The sequence below is a fragment of the Corvus cornix genome, chromosome 15, assembly GCF_000738735.6.
Source record: "Corvus cornix cornix isolate S_Up_H32 chromosome 15, ASM73873v5, whole genome shotgun sequence".
Lineage (NCBI taxonomy): Eukaryota > Metazoa > Chordata > Aves > Passeriformes > Corvidae > Corvus > Corvus cornix.
In genome coordinates, this window is record NC_046345.1 from 7,448,574 (window position 1) to 7,470,122 (window position 21,549).

The following is a 21,549-nucleotide window of genomic DNA, read 5'->3' on the forward strand; positions in this document are numbered from 1 at the left end:
TGTTTGAGAAAAGTGAAATAGATTACAGTCCAGAAATGGGATTCTTGAGCAAGGTGTTTTTCTTTTTCTTGGATGGGAGAAACAGCTGAGTAGTTACTTTCCAACAAAGTCAAAAGAGGCCACCTTTGACATAAGGTCTCCATGGGGAACAGTACAGAATGTGAAAGAGAAAATAACAAGGGAATGTTTTTTAAGGGGTCTGTTTCTTTTTCTTATGAGGGCTGTTGAAATAGAAAACCTCCCTGAGCACAGCAAAAAGCAAATGCAACTTAATTATGTTACTGATACTCTTCTTCTGATACGCCTTTCTTAGTTGTCTAAAAAACAGGAAAAGAAATGCTAATTCTACCAGTATGATGATTTCCTTGCTATGCTTAATTTCTTTGCATGTTTAATTCACTCTGAACCTTAAAATAGCTTTCTGATGCTTGCCTTGCTGGCCTCTTGTGCTTTATTTACTTTTGAATTGATTTTCAAGCTTTCACTCACTTCCTTTTGGCATGAAGATCTGTAGGGATAAGGGGATTGTATCTCTTCCTCTGTCCTCTGCTGCTGTGCTTCCTCCCTTTCCTCTGTGTCATGCAACACTGAGCTCATCAGCTGGGTTTTTAGTACTCCAAATGGAGGAGTTCTGTGATGGGAGTTGGAAAGCAACACTGTAATACAGTTGGCCTGTATGACTAATCAGTTAGATAAAGAATTCGGCCTGCAGAATAGCAGAGCCTTCATGCTTGATTGATGATAACAGCAGCCAACTGACTTACTGCCCTTACTGCCAGCATCCCCCACACTATTAGAGAGGATTTCTAGCACAGGACAATAGATTTGTCCTGGTAAGCATAATGCTGGGGTTTGTAGCGCATGACATCAAAACCAAAAGAAAAGCAGGTCAAAATGGATGGCTCCCTGCATATACTTAGAAAAGCAGGAGTGGAAGAGTCTGCAACTGCTGTTTGCTCAGCCCCTACCTGCACACTTCCTACCAAAAGAAGTGGATTAGTTTCTGTACTCAGCACAGCATAAAGAATCTCTCTCATTCCTAATGACCTTTACCATGGAGCTTGTTTTTCGTTGGAAAATCTCCCAGACCATAGGCAGGGCTGATTTCTTTGGCCAGCAGAAGTTACTCTCTTTGAGTCAGGGCTTATGAAACTGCCATTATACATAAGGGTAGGATAAATGGAGGGAAATAAAGTATCTTTAATGGAACCCATAAGAAAGAAGGGAAAGCTACACTTGTTTAATATAAATGCAACTTAATTTCTTTTGTCTTGCAGGCTGTAAACAGCTCTCAGAAAATCTTATTTGCTATGGGCTTGGGGTATTTTGTGTCTAGTGATGTAAACTTGCTGTGCTATCCACAAAGCCATGGATCATACTGGTTTATTGAAGCTGCAAAGAAGAACACGTTGAGGTGGGAAAACTTTTTTTGTTGCAAAGAAAAAGATGAAAGTTTTCCTGGATGAAATCAAAATCTGTTTATGAGTCTCAGGAGAGCAATTCTACTCTCCTGCTTTACAGGAGAGAAAGGAGCCAAGAATATGGATGTTTCTAACACATACACATAGTAATACTTTTTATGGATACTGTGAGCTTACTGGGTGTCAGGTGTTAGCAGATTGATCGTGTTCAGTGTCACTGCAGAAACCTAGCCGTATTTTTTTCTGTTTAAATATCATTGTGACCACTGTTCTCATTACACCTCCTAAAACAAAAGCAAAAGGCACCTAAAATAATATCTGTATACTGGATACTTTATTTAAATTGATGTAGATGCTGTTTGAAGCAGAACTCCACTCAGTACATAAAGAATATTTAAGATATTTCTGTAATCAGACTTCAGTTGCTGGATTGAGATATGTAGATTAATTTATTATGTATACAAAGAAATTGCCTAAACTGTAAACAGCTGGTAATGCTTTCTGGACAGAATTTGAGCTTTGTGTTTGACTTAGTACCTGAGAGAGAAGTATTAAGCTACAATACCGATTCTGATTTGAAGTTGAATGCTGAAAATTCATTGTGAAGTTGTTAACAGCAGGGAGCTTCTTTTGTAAAGAACTAAATTAGAAGCTTTCAAATCTTTCAGTACTGACAGACTAAATAACCTCAGCAACTGATGAAGTTTTTATTCTGTCACTGGCTCATCAATAGCTGTCCTTCCTTTCTAGGTCCCTTATTCATAACAAAATGATTTCAGTATAAAAGGGAGGTTAGCCTTTCACAATTAGCCTTCACTTCCTGCTTGCTTCATTCCCAGTTGCCACAGTCTAAGCCACAGAAATACAATTACAATATTGAATGATGGGAATTTATGAGACAATTTAGTCCTGGAAGTGAATTTGTTGTTTGTGATGTAGGGACTTGTCTGAGAGGCTGAGAGCCGGATACCTGTGGTAGGACTGCCAGCCAACCCTTCCCAAGCGGCTCCACTAATGGGAGGATTGCCAGGTGTGCAGCTCTGCGTGGTGTCTGGCAGTGGTTACTCATCCTTGGCTGCTTCCCTTCTGCTCCACGTGCCACATGAACTTAACACCCAGCTATCACAGAAATGAAAATGGGGCACCGTGTGTTAACCTGCAGCTGAATCAAAGAGCATTTTAATGCTGTCATAAAACTGCAAACTCCTATGAAGCTTAAAATATCCCAGATTGCATCTCTTAAGCTGTTATGCTAATGTTCTGTATTTATGTATGTGCATTACCTAAAAGATGCAAAGTTCTCAAATGGAAAATAAAGTCTGCAATATCTATTCTGAAGTGCATCTGCACCATCTCTTTATGAGGTTTGAACTGATGAACTTGCCTTATGCTGTGCCTCCCAAACAGATGCCAGAGAGACTCAGTCCAGTTACAGAGACACCATCAAGCTGGTACAGCTTGAGATGTTCTGTATTCAGTGCTTGTCTAAGTCCACAGAACTCAGTGGAGTGGCATGGTGGGAAAAAGGCATAGATTTTGCCTTGCCTGGATGGATCAAGGGATGTTCTGGATACATGTCTATGAAGATGGAATTTGAAGCCATTTTGCCCAGCAGAAGCAATTACACAATCTACTTAATACTAATTTTTTATATTTTTCAGGCTAGGCGGCACATTTTATAGACAGTTCTGAATGGCAAATTAATTCTGCTTTACTCTTGTGTGATTGACTTGGTCTCCTGGGTCTATAAATCAAACCAATTGATGTTTAGCTTTTCTAAAGTTCAGTCATGCCCAGGCTTTTGGCTCTGATGAGCATTTTAGTCATAGAGCTCTGCACCAATGGGGAACGGATAAGGCAAGAAACATTTTGTCATTTTAATTTTTCTTGGGGAAAATAAGCTGGGGAAAGGACTGTAAACCCCCCAGTGATTTGGGTAAATGGATGGGTGGTACAGAACCAGAGAACAGTCTGGAACAAGAAAACTGCAACTGAAATGTTACTGAGTTAGTTCTGGTTCTCTGTGGAAAGTAAAGGGAGGAAAGACCAGACAGAGAACAAGAATTGTGCTGGTTGGAAAAAGCAGCAACACTTGAGATGCTCCTAGTGAAGCATTCCGGTTGTTGCCAGTGGTACCCACTGTGAGCCGAGCGCACACTGTCCAGCATCTGCCAGGAACCAGTTCTTGTCCTGCTCATTTCAGAGCAACATGCCCCTCTGCAGGAGGGGATTTGTTTCCCATTTATGTTTACTTGCTGTAATTCCATATAGGGAAATGTGCAACATGGGCAGTGTCCTTGGGACAGTGAAGAGAAGATGCAGAGAAGGGAAATAGGAGGGACTATAGTATGCTTGAGGTCGTGTGAGATCTCTTGAGGAGCTGGGGTAGGTAGAAGTTGTGTCTTTACAGTTCCTGCACCTGAAGGAAGAAAGTATAGTCTTAAAATACTGCAAAGCAGTTAAAGCAGTAGAGAAATAAATAATTTTTTCCTGCTACACTTAAAAGGTGCTTTCCATATTTTGCCATTTCCTTTGCGTTTTCAGTTGTGAGTTCTTCAGAAATCTTTTCTTGTATCTCTGCTAAAGTCTCTGCTTTAATCTTCAAAGAAATCTTGGAAACCTCAAAGACACTCCTTCCTGGTTAGTCCCAACACAGGTCGTTCTGCCAATGCATTACATCCTGACTCGAGCCAAAGGTACTGGGTTCTGGTTCTGGGTATTTATCAGAATTCATAGTTGTATTTGAACAGACTTGCACCATTTTCAGCACTGAAAAGCATTTTATCCCACAGGATGTTCAGAAGGAGACAGAAAGCATCTGTTCTTTGAGGACTTTAATTCCTGTATTTCTACTAGGAGGTGTCTTCATCTTATTGTCTCAAAGTCCACTGTTTCACAAGTCAGTTTGATCTCTTTGCCTTAAATGTCCCTTAGCAGTGATGGACATTTAATATCAGGTAGCATTTCTTTACCTGTATTAATTTCTAATTTCTTAGCATCTATTTCTGTTACATAATCTTTTTTTTAATGTTCAGAATTCAAGATGGTATGGACTTGGTGAGGTATGTGAGCCGTAAAACTCATGCATTGTATGTAATTTCTTAATGATTGAAAATTTGCCCTTGCAAATATATTTTTAACTTTTACTCAGTGTTAGTATTTCTGTAAACATTCCTTTGGAACAATCATTTTCCTGAATACTTAAGGAAGAAGAAATAGCATGAAAACTACTAAGAGCAATTAAACTGCATAAATAAAGAGTGCCATTAAATATTTGGAGGCAATTACTCTAAACCTGGTGTAATTACAATGTTAAAACAGATAATACAAGTTCTGCTGGCACTCCTTAAGTCCATTTCTCAAAGGAGGGTAGATTCAAAGCAGCTCTGCCCAGATTTACTGGGCTGCTCAGTGGAACCTGCTTCAAGGCACTAATCGATTAAACCTGTGCTGTTTAGTATTAAACCGCATCCCTTCTGTCCTAACCTGCTTTTGCTTGTCTGTCTGCTCATGAGTGGTGAATTTTATAGGGAAAGAGAGTAGCATGAGTTGTACAGAGACAGTTCTTCAGCTGAGCTAAATAGATACTGAATTAAATAATAGAAAATCTTACTTTGTTCGTTCAGCAGGGTAGGGAGATGAACCCTGTGGACTAAGGCCCATCATTAACTAAACATATTAAACCAAAGATGGGTTTATGTTATTTTGTTTTTTCCCACCTCTGCTTTGGTTATCTGATGGACATTTTATAACGGAGTTACAAAACATATGTACTCTAAGGCCAAACCTATTTGAAAAATACCAGATTATTTGGAGTGTTTGTATTCGGTGTATTTCCTACAGCATTTAAAACTGTTCATCGTACATGAATGTTTACTAGAAAAGTAATAATAAAAATCCTCTAGTAACATGCATTGGTATTACTAGCAGAGGGAGTAGTTTTATTGCATCTAGGCAGCCACCAGCTACCCCAGAATGTTGCTTGGGTTTGCCAGGAGAGGGCATGTGTTATCCAGGGGAGGCGATGTCTCCACCCCTGTCCTCCTGCTGCCAGACACCACTGGGTAACTCCAGAGCTGGAGCAAATTCAGGCACCAGCCCCCTCCCTCCCCTCCCCCCCCCAAAAAATTCGGCATTTTCCCAGTCCTTCAGGCAGGTTGCTTGCTGTTACAGGTAACATTCCTCATGGCAGTTTGCCCCCAGAATGAAGTGACCACCATAAAAAGAAGCCGTAAGGTCAGCTGCAAGGGATTTTAATCTTGATGCTACTTTATCTTAGCAGCATTCCAGGGAGATGTAATTTCTTTTGTGTTGTGTGGGGTTAATGGCTTGACAGAAACAGGAATATTAATAAATAATTCTTAATTATAAGGTGTATTGAATTGCCAAAAGAGGAGATAATATCTCCTTATGACAAATTTGGGCATAACACAGCTAGCCTACCAAATGAAAAGGGATAAAAATAGTAATTCGCACAGTCAGATGTTTTGAAGCCACAGAGGCAGGTAACAAGATTTGAACATCATTGATTCATCTGTGAGCAGAACCAGAGTACAGGCGGGGAGATCAGCAAAATAACCTGCTGGTGTGTCAATTAAATCTCTCTAGTAAACAATCCAAACAAGTAAAATTCTGCTTCAGGCATTTGCTGCCTCTTTCTGTAGCAGCAGAAATTCACTACTAGACAATTCTAGTGGTTAAAAGATATTTGGCTGTGTTTTATCTTCAAAGTACTGTCTGTCAAACAAGATTTTGCAAGGACCATTGCATGAAATTTCTCAAGTATCTGAATTAAAGAGTCAGAATAAATAGCAAGCAAAGTTTTAAATGACAAGCAAAAATGGAACAGAAGTTCTCAGAGTTTTTACCTTTTTGGACCACTGTATCTTGAACAATACCGAAGTTGGACATAAATTATTACATGTATTGAAAAAACAGATGCAGTGCACCAATTTCCTTCATTTCCTGAAGCCCATCCAGAACAAATTATCAGAAGGTGGTTGCAGACAGAACAGACAGCATAGGAGACCTATTGGAAGTGCAAAATACTGTAAATATGAGCGTCTTAGCTTGTAAAAAATAAAAATAAAAAGTAGTTTTAGATTACATCACAGTAAAACGCAGGAGAAAGAGATCTCTTGACTGAAAGATTCCACGTTCAGAGATCTGAGAGCAAACCACTGTATCACACCGTGTTGCAAGGCGTTGGGAGAACTGATCCTGTGCAATTCTGTGCTGCTCAGGCTGTACTCTCGATGCTCCTGCTGTACTAGAGCATCTGGATTCCTTACCCGGGATGGCAGCCCTCATTCCTTCTGAGTGTAACTCTATCCTGCAAAGCACTACTGTAAGTTCATCTCCGTGCTTTTCCTTGGCACTCTTAGGGGTAGGAGTCCACAGTGCTGGAATAGCTGAAATATTTAAGGCCAGTCTTATACTTCAGTAGGCTTGTGCTGATGTTGAATTTGTTCCAGCTTCTACATATATTTAGATACTGTGGCATGAAATTTCACACCCCCTAAACTGTGGCTTCAGGGTAGTAGCACTCATGGCCAGTTTTCCCAGCACCAGTCGGGACTAATGGCATGAGCACAGGGTGCAATCCTGCATCCATTCCTTTCTCATTATTTAATAGACCATGTTAGCTGTCATAGCTTTGTTCTTCAAAGGAGATTTTGACACAGCCTATACATTTATTTATGACTTTGAAGTACAGGGGGGAATAGTTCTCTCTGTAACAAGAATCTTCACTAGTACCCGTTGTCCTGGGCAGTTGGTGTGTTAGAAAAGGGTGGAGAAGTTTAAGTCCAAGAGCAGCTGATGGTGAGTGGTTCTGAATAAATTGATGTAATAATCTGAATTGAAAACACAGCACGTAGAGTGACATTTTTAGCTTTGTTCATGTGTTTCTGGATAAAGAGGATTTTTTAAATGATCTGGTATTTTTCCCAATTGGACTCAGAAGAGCAGTTTAACATTGAGAAGGAATAATGTGAAGGTTATGCAATTTTACAATAAATGTAAGAATTTAGAGCTATGGCAAGGGAATAGAATTTTAGGGCTATGACTGGGTAACTAGGTACTAGATACAGTTCAAGATGAACACTGCACCCAGATTACCTAATTTGATGTAATTGGTAAGTCTTTAACGAAATGGAAATGAATGTGAACAAATGCTCACTTGGGGATATTTATCTCTAAATCCTGAAGAAGTATTTCTGTACCCCTAAAATTAGTTTCATTTTTTCTGTTTAGCTGTGGTTTTAAAGAGTGCCACAGTTTCAGATGCAGCTTGACATTCTTGGTTGCTTTTATTTTACTTCAGTATCCCACTCCCAAAACCAAGTGACTGTATCTGATGTTACTTTAGTAATTGCATTGACCATGGGTGTGGGTAGTTGTCCATCACTGCTGCTGTTCCTCTCAAACCTTTGTGGGCACATTGCACACACACACAAAAGGGATCATTTTTATAGAGACTTTATATAAATTCTGACATGGAGGACTGGTGGTCCATCAACCGAGGGAAAATACTGTGCCTGCCTTAATTGTGGGGAACAACATACCAGATGATTGTTCATCCATTTGCTCTATTATTGCCTCACTGTGTTTCCAAGATAGGAAGGAAACTGCTCTGACACTATTTAAAAAAAACCCAGCCAAACCTCAAACCAAGAAAAGCTGAAGGAACATTACCCCTTATCCCAAACCAACCCACACAACCCTATCTGTTTCTGTCCTGGATAGAGTAGTTAATGTAGTTACATGCTGCTGTGTTAGATTGTTCCCAATAAACAAATTCTTCATCCTTTTATTCTATTCCCCGTTTCCCAGATTAAGCCTGAAGACTTTCTTCAGTCTAAGTCTTTTATAGCCAATTAAAGGTGTCTAATTTTACAGCAAATGCTCTGACGTGATCCTTTTAATTTCTGTAATAAGAAAAAAATCATTGGAGTTTCTATAAACTAAAAAGAATATTATATACAGTGAAGTGAAGCAGCTGAGTTTAAAGATACACAGAAACCACGTGAAAAAAAATCCGTTCCTCTTCGAAAATGACATAAGATTTCCACAGCACTGTTGTAATTTGGAGTGTACCCATTAATGTGTGGGAGCCGGTGTGTTGATCTGCTGTAGTTGTGCTGGAAGTGTAGAAGTTAAAACCTCCAGCTGCAGTTTGGCTGCTCAGGCACCACCGCAGTCTCTGGGCACTCACATGCACCTAGACTACAGCTAATGAGCACCAAAGTTAATAAATTTTCACAGATACTCTGAAAATGACTTCAAAAGATGCTTGAACACACCAGTTTGCGTGTGCAGGAAATCATAACTGCATGTGGAAATATGTACTGTTATCTACAGGTTTGGATTTAATGGAATTTTTTTGGTTCCTTTTGAGCTTCCCCATTCTTAGGAGTCAGCATAGTGATCAAAGAATTGGAATAGAGTTATGAAAGTAAAAAATTCCTTTTAATCCCAGTTTTTGCTGCACATTTTCCTTGGGTACATCATGGTGTGTCTCTGCTACCAATTACTGGTGCTAATGTTACTTCCCTTGGAAAATACATTGAAGTTTCATGTCAAAAATCTCTGTGTGTGTAAAATATTCTCTATAAATGTAAAATATTTGCATTATAATGTTAATGGTGGTGTTTCATTAAGTTGTTACTGATGAATGGAATTATAAAAATTTATTCCACTTTCTGCATATTCAGCATCCTTTTTTTTTTGGACATCAGACAGTATTTTGAGTTTTCTTAGGGATTTGAAACTTCAGAGTTGACTTTGCTGGCAGCAGCCTATGCAGGTTTTAGAGAGGACTGTGACAAATAATTCAGTGAGTTAATTTTGTGAATTGTCAGTTTGGAATGTCACAAGATGTCAGATCATTTGGTTGTTTTGCTTCTGGTGTGACTGAATGATTTCAGAAAGGGATTAAAAGGGGCTGATTTAACTCCTCTTTCAGTTCAATAAAGCTAGAATCTAGAGATGCTGTTTGGCCCTGCCCTGTAGAGAGTTTTCTGTTGCACTGTTTTCTTTGTCCTTTCCTTAACATTTTGAGAGAGGGGCGAATGCCACCCTTGAGACATGCCTAAATGTTACTGGGCATTCTTCAAATTCCTCTTCTTAGTGTTTCACAAGTGTGGACTTGGGTGCAGCTGAGAAATGAAGATGTAAAAAGAAATGCTGGAGTTCTCTGGTTTTGGTGTCTCTATTGTATCCAGGTTACATATGCATACGAATTAGTATAATTAATTATATATACACACATTTCGATGGCCAGCTCCTGAAACTGAGCTCACAGTCAGTCAGTATAAATAATTTCCTTTTGCATGATTATGTCATTACAGATATTAAGGACCAAGCATTCTCCTGATAGCTCTAGCTTAAATACAATCAGAATAATGCATGTTTTCTACAAAGAATTTAAGTACCAAATCCATTTAAAGTCTTGACAGAGCACTGTGTCCAGCAGTATGGCTATTACTGTAATTCCATTCAGCTTAATTTATGCAAACCAGAGAGTTTCAATCAACTGCAGCAATAAAACTTTTGTTTCAGCAGCCAAGTTAATCATTTGACTCCTCATGATTGTGTGTTTCCATGACAATTGGATGGGTTTATGATTGACACACATAAAATTAAAATTTGCCCTTCAAAACTGTAAATCTCAGAGACCTAATGAAAGTTCAGTCATATTCCTAAACAACTTTTCATTAAAAGAATGCTGGATTGTGATTTTCAGCAGCCAAGGGGCCACAATTTGTAGGTCTTGGCACCAGTGAGCACAGCCGGGTAATGTTACGATTTATTGTGGCCTTAGCCTTGGATTTAGATCTCACCTAAATGTGGACTTATATTCTCTTATTGATTTAAACTTCTGTGGGTTTAGTGATTTCTTTTAATTAACATCTAGAGTGAAATTACGTAGTTCTTCCACAATCTAATTTCCTTTTGCCTTCATGTAGGACTGAGTGTGGTTAACAGTGAGAGAGCCTGCTAGAGTTTCTAATAATAAGGTTATGCATATACCAGCTCTAGGAAAATATATGCTGGTGGCTTTACCAAAATTTACAAAAATTGATGGGCACTTCGGTGGATGAAAAAAATCTTACTTAAAACCATAAAAATCACTTTATGTTATTAAAATTCTGGTATTGTTAATCAAAATAGGTTAATAATAGGGTTTCAGTGGAAAGTATATTTGCTTCATGCTCTCTTTTAGGGTCTGGATAGCCTCTAGACACATGGAAAAGTCCATCTCCCTTTCTAAGGGACCAGAACAGTAGGACTTAGATGAGGCCTAGAGGGAATAGCAGCTTATTTTATATTATCATGGAGATTTATTAGCATTATATGAGCAGCTTAATACATAGAAGCTTTTTTCTTCAGACTACTCAGGGTGATTACATTGTTTTGATATAAAGTATATTACTATTTGTTAGTTCATTGCAATTTTTCTTGCAAGTCTCAGACAAGTGTATTTTTTGTGCAATTTTGCAAGTCTGATATGGTGTCATTATATCTGTTACTGTATTCATAGGATTCATTTCATTTCTGTATGTTTTGAGATCTAAGAAGCACCTGATGCCTGTGATGTTGTGATTAAAAATCAAGATATCTTGCTGGTTTCCAAGGTACTTGTATGAAACATATTTTCCTTCTCTAATAACTAGTCAAGTTGAGGGTTTTTTGAGGCCAGTATTTTTGGCATCATCAATCCTTAGCTGCATTTTTGGTGTCCCAGAAACAAGAGACATCGCTGAATCATTCAAGAGGAATAATAAAATGAGGGGAGCAGTCTGGCAGCTGAACATTCATGGTGTGCCCCAGCCCTGAGGTGCTGGAGCTGGCACAGCCCCATGAGTGTTCAGACTGCAGGATCTACAGTTGCTTGGCTGCTCCCATCCAGCAGCAGCCCTTCAGATTAAAAGAACAGATGTGCAGCCAGATTCTGTCTCTTAAATCTGCAGATTATAAATATTTAAGATGCAAATAAGACTTGTGTGATGCAGCTACTGCTTCTGTGATTTTGGTGGTCAGTCCTGTTCATCAGTTTTATCGCTCTTGGTTCTTGTTGTGAGGACGCTGTCCAGGCTGGCAGAACTAAAATTAGATCTGTCAGCTCTTTACTGCTCTGTGGTTTCCCGTGTTGTGTTAGTCCTTGTTCTGCTGCTCCACTCCCTGAGCCTGAGCTGCAGTGAGCAGAGTGTTCGACTGAAAGGTTCTGCAAGGCATGAGAGCTCAATTCCATCTGAGCCCAGAGAGATCCCAAGTGTGGCCGTGGTGTGTCCACGCCTCCAAATGCTATGCTACTGGTACTTCTCTGACTTCATTTGTTCTCATTTCTGTGGTTTTTGTGAGCAAAAGAGGAAAGGTTACATGATACTGAAAAACTGATTCAACAGGTGTATCAAATCTATACTGATAAATACCTAAATTTTAAAAGCAGTACAGTTCCACGCTTACTATTCCTACCAGGAATGTGTAGTAATGCTTCTATCAACATGAAGAGCAGGAACTGTAGCATGGAGCAAATGTATGTGAATTGTTTTCCTGTTTATTTCTCTTCCAGTAATTACCTGTTCCCTTTCCTGACCAGCAGCAGCTCTGCAGGACAGACTCAGTGTGTGCTTTCTCCACTGTTCACCTTATTTTCCTTATTTCTTGCTAGCGTGTGTTTTATTTCCTGCTTGTTTTCCCTCTGCCTAGCCACAGAGACAGTTCTCTGCAGTCACTAAATCACATAATAAAATTATTAATTAATATTAATTAGTCCATTGCTACTTCATACATTCAGGTTTTTGCCCTGGCAAGTTACCACAGCAGCCACATGAAGCACATACAGCGAGAGGGATAAATACAGCGATTGAGGCTCTCCTGACAGGAGTTGGGACAGTTCTCCAGGGTCACATGTTGGCACATGCTGCCAGTGCCAGTTCACATGTGGCACTGCTGTTCTGTTTACAGTGCAAATGTGCCTTTCCTTGCCAGTGTTTCTGTGTTCTTCCCTCCCGCAAATGTATTTGGTGTCAGCGTGTTTCAATGCCACACTTTCTAGCGTGTGCTCTTCTCCTCTACTACACTGGTTAATTTGGCCTTTCAAAAACCTTTGGTCTCTTGTTTGTGTCTCCAGTGGTAGCAAAATGCAGTATTTGGGACTCTTTGAGGTCAAGCTGTCCGTGGGCAGTTAGTTGTAATTGCCAAATTTCTAGTGATCTGAGTTTACTCCCCCACCTTTTTTCTTTTTTCTTTTTTTTTTTCTTTCTATTTTAAATACTGGCTTGTCTGTCTCAGAATCCCAACACTCTTTCTTGGTTAGGTTTTCTATAGCACATCCTCTCAATATTTAGCACATCCTCCCAATATTTCTTAGAAAAACAACAAGAAGTTGCTTGAAATTAGCAAGATGTCAGAGTTTTAGGAATATGTTTCCATGTAATCCCCCTTAATTGGCATTAAAGATAAATACAAAACAAGGAGTTTATATTTTTTTTTATATAGGTCTAAATAATTGATTCAACTATTTTGCAGTAGATTTGTAATAAATTTTCTATATCAGAAGAGCTACAGTAATACATGAAAAAGATGAGAGCAGTCACCATAAAAAAGGAAACTGTGGCAAAGCAAATAATTTTGCTTCAGAAGTGCTTGGATAACCAAATTCCTGCTGCTTTCATGTTTTAATCCTCTTAAAAGAAGAGGCTGAACTCTTCTAGCATTTAAGGACCAGATTAAACCCAACAAACCGTTAAAATTCTACGATCGTTGAACGTATGCACTGAAAACACTAAGAAACAAACTCTGTTAATAAATGTGTATCTTTACTGTCCTTCAATTAATGTAAGATTATAGATACTTACAGAACTTTTATGTGAGTGTGGGAACACATACTTCTGGAAGCTAACAGTGCGTGTTTTAGCTGCTCTTGTTTGTCCTGGGAATTGAAAGACCTGTAGCCGAGTGTTTGAATAAGTTAGTGTGTCTTTAAATAGCCCGAGTGCTAGGACTGCCCAGTAGCCTGCATGCATTAGAATGAAGCATGAAGCTTTGTAAGCGTTCTGGGACTTGGAATAGAAATGTTTTTTGTATTTCCTTCTTCATTAAGCTATCCCAGCTTTTTGTGTGAATTCCCAGTTGGCCGGCAAAGGTTACTAAGCTCTCATCTATATCAACTGCAAATGATTGATTTCTTCTATCCCTAGATATTCTTCCTACCCATCTGTTTTACATAGCTTAGAGCAACAAGTTTGGATGATATTTGTATCTTTCCTTGGCAATTGTTCCTCAGTTTATATTACTACAGTAATTCACCTCTAATTTTCCCTTTGCTTTATTGAAGCAATTTATATTAGTGATCCTAATCTGTGCTAATGTCACACTGTTCCATGTGCATGACTGAGTACAGACCCTACTTTTCTCTTTATGTGAACTCCTCCCTTCATCATTAATAAACAGAACATATTAAATTTATTTTAAACAAAGACAAATGGAAACATTGTTATGCAGTTAAATAGAATATACGTAATTGTTGTGTAAGTCAGACGTGCTGTGCTCTTTCACTGTCATCCAGGTACAGATTTTGTATCCTTGCAGTTTCTACTGCCAAAACCTCATTAGTCAAATCAGTGCTTCTGTAGAATAAAGCTTAAAGAATGCTAGCACATATGAAGTGATCTGACTACTTGTACCTTTTTGGTTCCTAACTGTTCGTAGGTATTTTGTTAGTTCGGGAATGTTCATTAAGGTTACCTGCATATACATGCATCCACCTTGCCAGTTTTCTGGAAGATGTGTACAGCTGCTACCACCCATGAGAGTGCTATGAATTCTGCAGGTTTGCTACAGGACTCCCCTTGTTTCAAGCTACTTTTCTAAGTTCTTGTTTAAAAAAAAAAAATCTAAAATCCTGCTTCATGTGAAGAACTGTAAGAGATGTGACTGAGGCCTCATTCCACTGCATCTTTTTTAATGATAAGAGGAAGGCATCACTTAGGTTTTAAGGATTACTTCTGAGATTCCAGAGATGTTTCACTCACAGCTCTTGACCTTCAGCAAGTTGTCATTCTCTCTGTGATTTCTCCAATCTTACCTGCATTTTTTTTGTTCCTTTCTTTTACCTTTATTAGCCTGTAATGGTAATCTGTCTGTGGTAGAAGGTCTTATGCCAGTTACAGGATTAGGTGCTGGTCTAGTAATGACTGCATGAAGTATTCTAGAGGTCAGCTTAGACTATTAAGAGTGTTCAGATTTATCTGCAGTAATGCAAATTTATCAGGAAAACAGAGTTCTTAAGCTAGGCTACCCTATAATTTTATTCACAAAATATTGTTAGTTAAGCTTTCACTTAGGCTGATTTTCTTCTTCCGTTTGGGCACAGAAAGAACTGGATATTTTTCAAGTACATATTTTTGGTAAGAAGTTTCCTAGCTTGACGAAATATCTGGTAGCTGCTTTTGTTTTGAGTTGAACCCTTGCCAGTGTAATTGCCAGGGCAGAAGATGTTGGCCACGGGCAGTGAGTGCAGCATCATGAACACGCCAGAACGCTGTCAGAGCACCACAGGAACATCTGACGGTGCTGACTGCACAGTGCTGCTGGTTATTGTCATCCCAGTGAAACTGGGACAGCACTCTGCTGTGTTACAGCAGCTAATCTGTGCTGTATGAGTACAGTAGGATATTGATTGCAAACTGCAGTTTTCCTTTTTGAATTAAAATTGTGAACAAAGATTTTTCTAAAAATTCCAGCTTACTTTGGAAAGTTCACTCCCTTAACTTTATGGTTACAGGACTGGGTCTGGCTTGCTTGAGAGAGGAATTTCTACCCTGGAGAATATAAACATCTTCAGCCAGTTTCCCACAGTTGTTGTGAACTTTACTGGCACTAATGTATTATTACTAAAACCAGGATTAATTTTTTTATCCTTCTTTTTCCAAGATTACATTTCATTATAGAATTTTGGAAGATCACCTTTGCCTCCCATCTAAATGAATAAATTTATCCTCTTTCTGTAATACAGAAAAGGTGACTTTGGTTACCCCGTGAATGCTATCAAGTTCAATTTAGATACCCTTAGTATACCAGAAAACAAAATTAGATAATTCATCATCTAAATTAAATGAAACTCCATGTTAGCATGTAATATAACAGAATTCCTCTCAAAATTTTCATTAAAAGTGATCAAGTGTTGCATTTTAATTTAATTGTGATGAATTCCTATGCATATTAGGCTGTAAAATTTTAAATTACATTTTTCAATAAAAGGTGTTCAGTTATAGTTTTATTGCTATGTAAGTTCTTGAAACAATGCTGTTGGTAAAGTCTCACTTATTACATATATATGTGCACCCTTGTGGTACTAGACCATGTATACCATGTTTTTCCATTCCTAGATGTCTGTAATGAGGATTATTAGGAACGTAGCACTGGCAGCTGTCAGCAGGCTCTTGATAAGAAGATTATTATGTGTTAACTTTAAAGAGTTAGGAATGTATAATTCACGGCTACTTGGTGGATTTTGCAAATGTCCCAGTTGTACACAGTTGCTGATCAGAATGACATGATGGAAAGCAAATCTTGGAAATACTGTCATTTAGTTTGTTGCAATAAAGAAACTGCTGTTTTAGTGCAGCTTCTCTGTTTGATGTTCAGGAGGAAATCTTAGTCCTGTATTAAAAACACTAAACTGTCTGGGCTTCTTATAAATATTAATTTACCAAATGCACAGAAGTCTGTGATATTTCCTTCAGAAGAAAGGATTAGCTTTAATTTTGCTTGTATCATAGCACAGTGAAGTGAATGACTGTACATTGGCTTTTGTAGTTCTGTATTTCATACATTTTTTTTTAATATGTCATGTCTTTATCAACACAGTAACACAGCAGAGGAAATAGGTGCCCCTGGTTTGGCAGAGTAAGTTCAGCTGTTGTTTCTTTAATAAATGATTTACTTCACTGGTAGCAAGTAATGACTTGAGTGACTTTTATAGGCTGTTGTACATTTTCAGTCCTGACATTTTAAAAAGCCACAGTTCTTATCTGTGACATGTCTGTGTACTGATGCATGGGCTCTTTACTGCTTTTATATTATTTATATAAAATTTACTGGCAATAACTGCTATTACCCAGCGCCTCTCTTTTGAAAGGTCTGTGTATCTCTCCACATTGACTGAGCTGTTCAGAGGGGGTTTGGAACTTTCTGGGCATTTTGCCACTACTTCTGTCCGAACTTTGTCTGCATTTGTATCAGCTGCTTTAGTTAGTGGTTGCTCGCTTGATGTTAACATGCTGATTTACACTATAATTAAGAATGAGTAGGAGTTTCTAAGGGAACTCAGAGCTCCTAAGTAACACAAAAATAGTACTGTTTTAAATAAATTTCTAGAGATAATTGAGTGTAAATATTAAAATATCAAACAGCTTGAAGTCCACCTCTTTTGATGGAAAGATTTGTAATGAGTGTGCGGGGTGGCTGCTGTTCATTATGTTTGTATCACATCTTTAAGATGAGAAACCTCACTTCCCATGACTGTTTCATATGTTTTGATGCAAGTTGTGACAGAGCATATACCCACACACTGAGTTGTGTAATGTAGCTACCTCATGTTTGCCATCTGATACCTTACATAAAAGCAGAACTGTGCTGTCAGTCAGAATACCCTACATTTCTTTGTGAAATAAAATAGCAGTTTAGCAAATGAAGATGTAAGGTGAAGGAAGAAAATTCTTTCTTTCCACCTCCTTGTCTCTTGGTTAAGTAAATCACAGCATATGCAAAATACAGTTCGGAGATCTCTGTTCAGCTCTTCCCAAACTTCTGGTGAGTTATCTGTGACAGAGCTCTTGCCAAGGAAAACATACAATTGGAGGGTATCAGCTTGTTGCAATCAATAAAAAAAAAACATGGACAGACAAATTAATTTGGGAGTAAGTGAGCTCTTTTCCACTGGTCTCTTTCCTATTGGGGTAGCTGTTGGCAAGTGAAGTTGTGCTGACTGCAATCCACTGCTGTAAGGGGAAACATTAGTTCCTTGAGGCTGATTTGAGGTTGTAAGTGAGCAGCGAGGGCTAGAGCCATGGGCCTGCAGGTAATTTTTCTGCTACCAAATAAATTACATCATCCAAATTCTTTATTAGTTATTTTAATGCCAGAAATGTCAGAGAGAAGGTCGTTTGAGTGACAGAGCCAAAGGTAAAGGCTTTCCATTCATGCCCTGGGCAAGGGTTTGCAATGTGTTCTTATAGTAGTATTGCAGCTGAATTGAAAAGCAGTCTGCTTGTCCATCTCATTTATTTTGGACTACACTGCCTGCTTGCCTCATGCTTGGCAGTGTTAATGTCACCAGTTTCTGTGCAGAGGCGAGGGATCCACTCCGTGCCCCGGAACGTGTTCCAGCCCTGGTTTGTGTCACACTGGCTCCGTGTCACTGACACTCAGACTGCCACAGTGTGAGCCAAGGGCCAGGCAGTCCAGTGGAGTTACCCAGCCTGTACCTGGCTGAAGGCTGCTCCTCACACTGACTGAAAGCGTGTGTTTTCAAGAGCTTGGGTACATGCTCTGAAGCCTTTTGAGTAAGGGGCCGAGAAGATGGGAGGAATGGATTACCAGCACAGTCCAGGCATAGCTGATGATACGAAATAAGGCATTAGGAAAAAGGAATGGTAGAATAGGTTGCTACAGTACTTTCCATCATGCTGTTTGCACACATTTGCAATGGTGCAGAATCAAAATTTGTCCCTAAGTCTTCCTGCAGTCCAATAAGCTGCTCACATTCTCATTATGTTAGAAAAGCTTTAATAACTAATTATGTTCACTGGAGTAGGATAAGAATGAAGTGTGGTTGGGATGCAGTTGTGGAACTTGCTGACTGGCAAGACATGGTTTGCTGATACATGATTTACTTTCCCAGACATTTTTGCAGTGTCAGTGCCTTGATGTTCTGTTAAGTTCTTTGTTCTGAAAATATTTATCTTAATTAGTTACTATAGCTAGAGACTAATTGTCTAATTTCTTTTTTTTTTAGTCATTTGTTGGCAAGCAATCATAAAACCGCTCAGTCTTCAACAGTGAGACTGGGGTAATTAGTTACAAGTGAGAGATAACAAGCAATCTGAAAAGGCATTACAGGTTTTTCTTCACCTTTCCCATTTGAGAGCTGTAAGATACTTGATTAAAATCAGCAATAAAAGTATATCACTAGAATGAAGCAGCATTTTTGTAATGAAATAAAGGTGTTTTATTAAATGTCATGCTGTCCAAGCTGGTTGGTTTTCCCCCCTCTCCCCACAGGACATGTTATCTAATGGGCAGCACCAAGGGCTGAAGAGGGGACTTTGCAGGATAGCCATGAGCCTCAGCAAGCTCCAGGCTTCCCAGGATTTGGGGCTGAAACTCTGAGCTGGCATCAGCTGATATAAACCAACACTCCCACTGGCAGCTGGACTGAGCCCAGGTGAACACGGCCTTATCTGATCCAGGTGTTTGCCATAACCCGCACAGCATGTTAGGGATTGTCTCTGGTTTGCCAAATACTCTGCCCAAAGACTAAAATGAACATGTAGGTTTGTATTGAAAAGACAAGTAGTTTTTTCTTGGTAATCAATGCTAAATTTAAGGGTATACAGATGTGATTATCACTAGAAGACCACCAGTAATAGTGTGGGTGTATATAAGAGCTCTGATGTTTTATATTCATATTTTTGAGATCTTGTGAAGTAGGCAAATGCACTTTATTCCCAGGTTATATGATAAAAAAATATTCAACAACCCACAGCTGAACACGAATGCTGTAGTGGGACTGGGTCTTACCCTGGATGTCCCAAGCCTTAGGCAGCTTGTCTTCTTGACTCTGAATCAAAACCAACAAAAATACAGGTGAAAAAGGAGGAAAGAAAAATCAAGGGAAGTATTTTTTTCCAGTAGTTTTTGTCTATTCCACGTGACATTAATTGTAAATCATTATTTATTTCTGGCTTAAAAATGGAGAATATTTTAATAAATAAAAATAGCTTACTTAGAGGAGATAGTCATATTCTTGTTATGTGACAAAAGCTAAAAGAAATTAGGCTTCAAAGAAGCCTCTCTTCTTACATCAGAGATGTAGAATTTTCTTTTAGCACCTCTGTGGTTACACTGAGTCTGCAGGATTCAAGTGCTTTTCCTTACTTACCACTCACATGTTTATTTGGCCTGCCTGTGCCTTCCAGGCAAAGGAGGAGCAGTGAGGAAGGGTCTAGTGATGGAGCCATGTGTCATGGAAGGGTCGTGGCATACCTGGTTTTTGGATAAACTTTACCTGAGTGAGAAAGCCAGCAAGGGTGATCTTCAGGAATCAACTGCCTGAAATGTTCTTGATCTCAGAAAGAGAGCAGGAGAGTGGGAAGCCAAGACAAAGGATCCTGCTGGTTAACTTTGAGCAATTGCTGGGATAGGAAGTGCTGTAATGGGAATCCTGCATGAAGCTCTAACAAAAAATGAGATATTGAAAAACGTTGAGTTCTTTCTGGTGAATTTCCTGCCCTAATTTCTCTTTATTTCCTGCTGTTAGAAGAAAAAAAGTCAAACAGGATGAGATGTATCTGTGGAGCCACAGTTGACAATTTTTAGAGCCACTAGATGGCATTTAGACCTGGGTGACTGAAAATGCTGTGGTGTTTGCTTATGAGGGAAACATTTTTTGCTTTTAAATCTAGGAATTAATGGGGAATTAAATATATATTGGCTTAATTTTAAGTTCAGGAATGTGTGATATATGCACATATGAGTGGCACTGGGACAGAAATCAAGAGGATCTTTTGATGGAGTTCACTTTCAATACTCCAGTTCTGTGGGATTTTCTTGGGATTTCAGATGATGGTGGAATAGATTCCAGAGCTAATGCTTTTTTGTAAACCAGCATGACTCAGGAAGGGGAACCAAGGAGAGATACAACTAATAGACTTCCACAGTATTATATAAATGCTATCAGTTATTTAAAAATAATCCCCTCTTCCTACTTTCCCCAGATGGAATAAAGATCCTTGTTATTTTCTTTGTTTCTCTTACAGAGTTATTATCGAACCAAGGGAGAATTTCCATCTTAAAAGCTGCTACAAGAAAGAAACATTATAAAAGGTACTGTGTTTCTGCAGCTGAGTCTCTTGAGTGTCTTGTTACTGTTTCATTATGTGTGTTCTTAAATCATTGTCCTTTTATTAAATTGTCTTTACACCTCTCAGAAATTCCTTCGTTTGCATGCTATTGAGGACCAACTACAATTTGTTTAACATAGTGGTAGAATGCTTGAGGAGCAGAAAGAAGGGAATACCTATGATAGCTCTTACAACTGGAACTAGGACAAGACTCTCTGCCATCGTTGTGTCCAGAGCCAAGGCAGGGGCAGGGGTAAAATGCAAGTGCAGTTGAGGGAAACAGGGATGGCAGTTTTCTCTTTTGTGCCATCTCTGATCCATGTCTCCCTTTTCCTATTACCATGGAAATACTTGTTTAGCTTCATTCTAACCCTGACAGAGCAGGGCATGTCTCTCAACTGTGGGACTTCTTGCTACAGGCAGTAAGGGTCAGACTCTTAGGATGTCTCTTCCTCTCTCCATACTCTCCCTACCAGCTGTATCTTAGCCTTTCTGGAATCAAAAGGTCAATTCTCTCGTCACTTCGAGGATGACCATAAATATTTTCAGCTGCTCTGAATTCACCTCAATACGTTGGTGTATCTGTTTCAAATCTGGGAACTTGAGAGTGAATAGTGGGATTAAATATTAAAGTACTCTTGTTTATTTTCCTGAAATATTGCTCCCTTCTGTGTACTGCTTTATTTCTCTCCGTGTAGGTGGATTATAGTTTTAGCCAAGCACTCCTTGAAAATAATCCTCTGAATAACACATATCATGTTACTGATTTTTATAAAGTTCTTTCCATTTTCATTTGATTGTTTTTAGATTAAACATATTTCCTTTTATATATGTCAAACCAAAACGTTTTATTGAAAATAAATAGCCCATTTAAAGTTTCAAAGCAGTTTGCAGGAAAGATTCTCAGCAGAGTTTACGTTGTATTTACTGTCTGAATTGTTTCGGACTTACCTCTGTTACTTTCACAGTCTTAATGAAATGAGTTAGAAGTGTTT

The 21,549-nt window shown here is 38.8% G+C and overlaps 1 protein-coding gene across 10 annotated transcripts in view; it reads left to right on the forward strand.

Moving 5' to 3' along the window:
* ARVCF (ARVCF delta catenin family member) overlaps positions 1-21,549 on the forward strand; it is a 258,893-nt gene that overhangs the window by 67,431 nt on the left and 169,913 nt on the right. For all 10 annotated transcript variants that reach the window (XM_039560820.1, XM_039560821.1, XM_010398190.3 and 7 more), the window contains exon 2: positions 20,471-20,537. The gene's annotated coding sequence lies outside the window, so the exon portion shown is untranslated. The remainder of the gene's footprint in view (positions 1-20,470; positions 20,538-21,549) is intronic.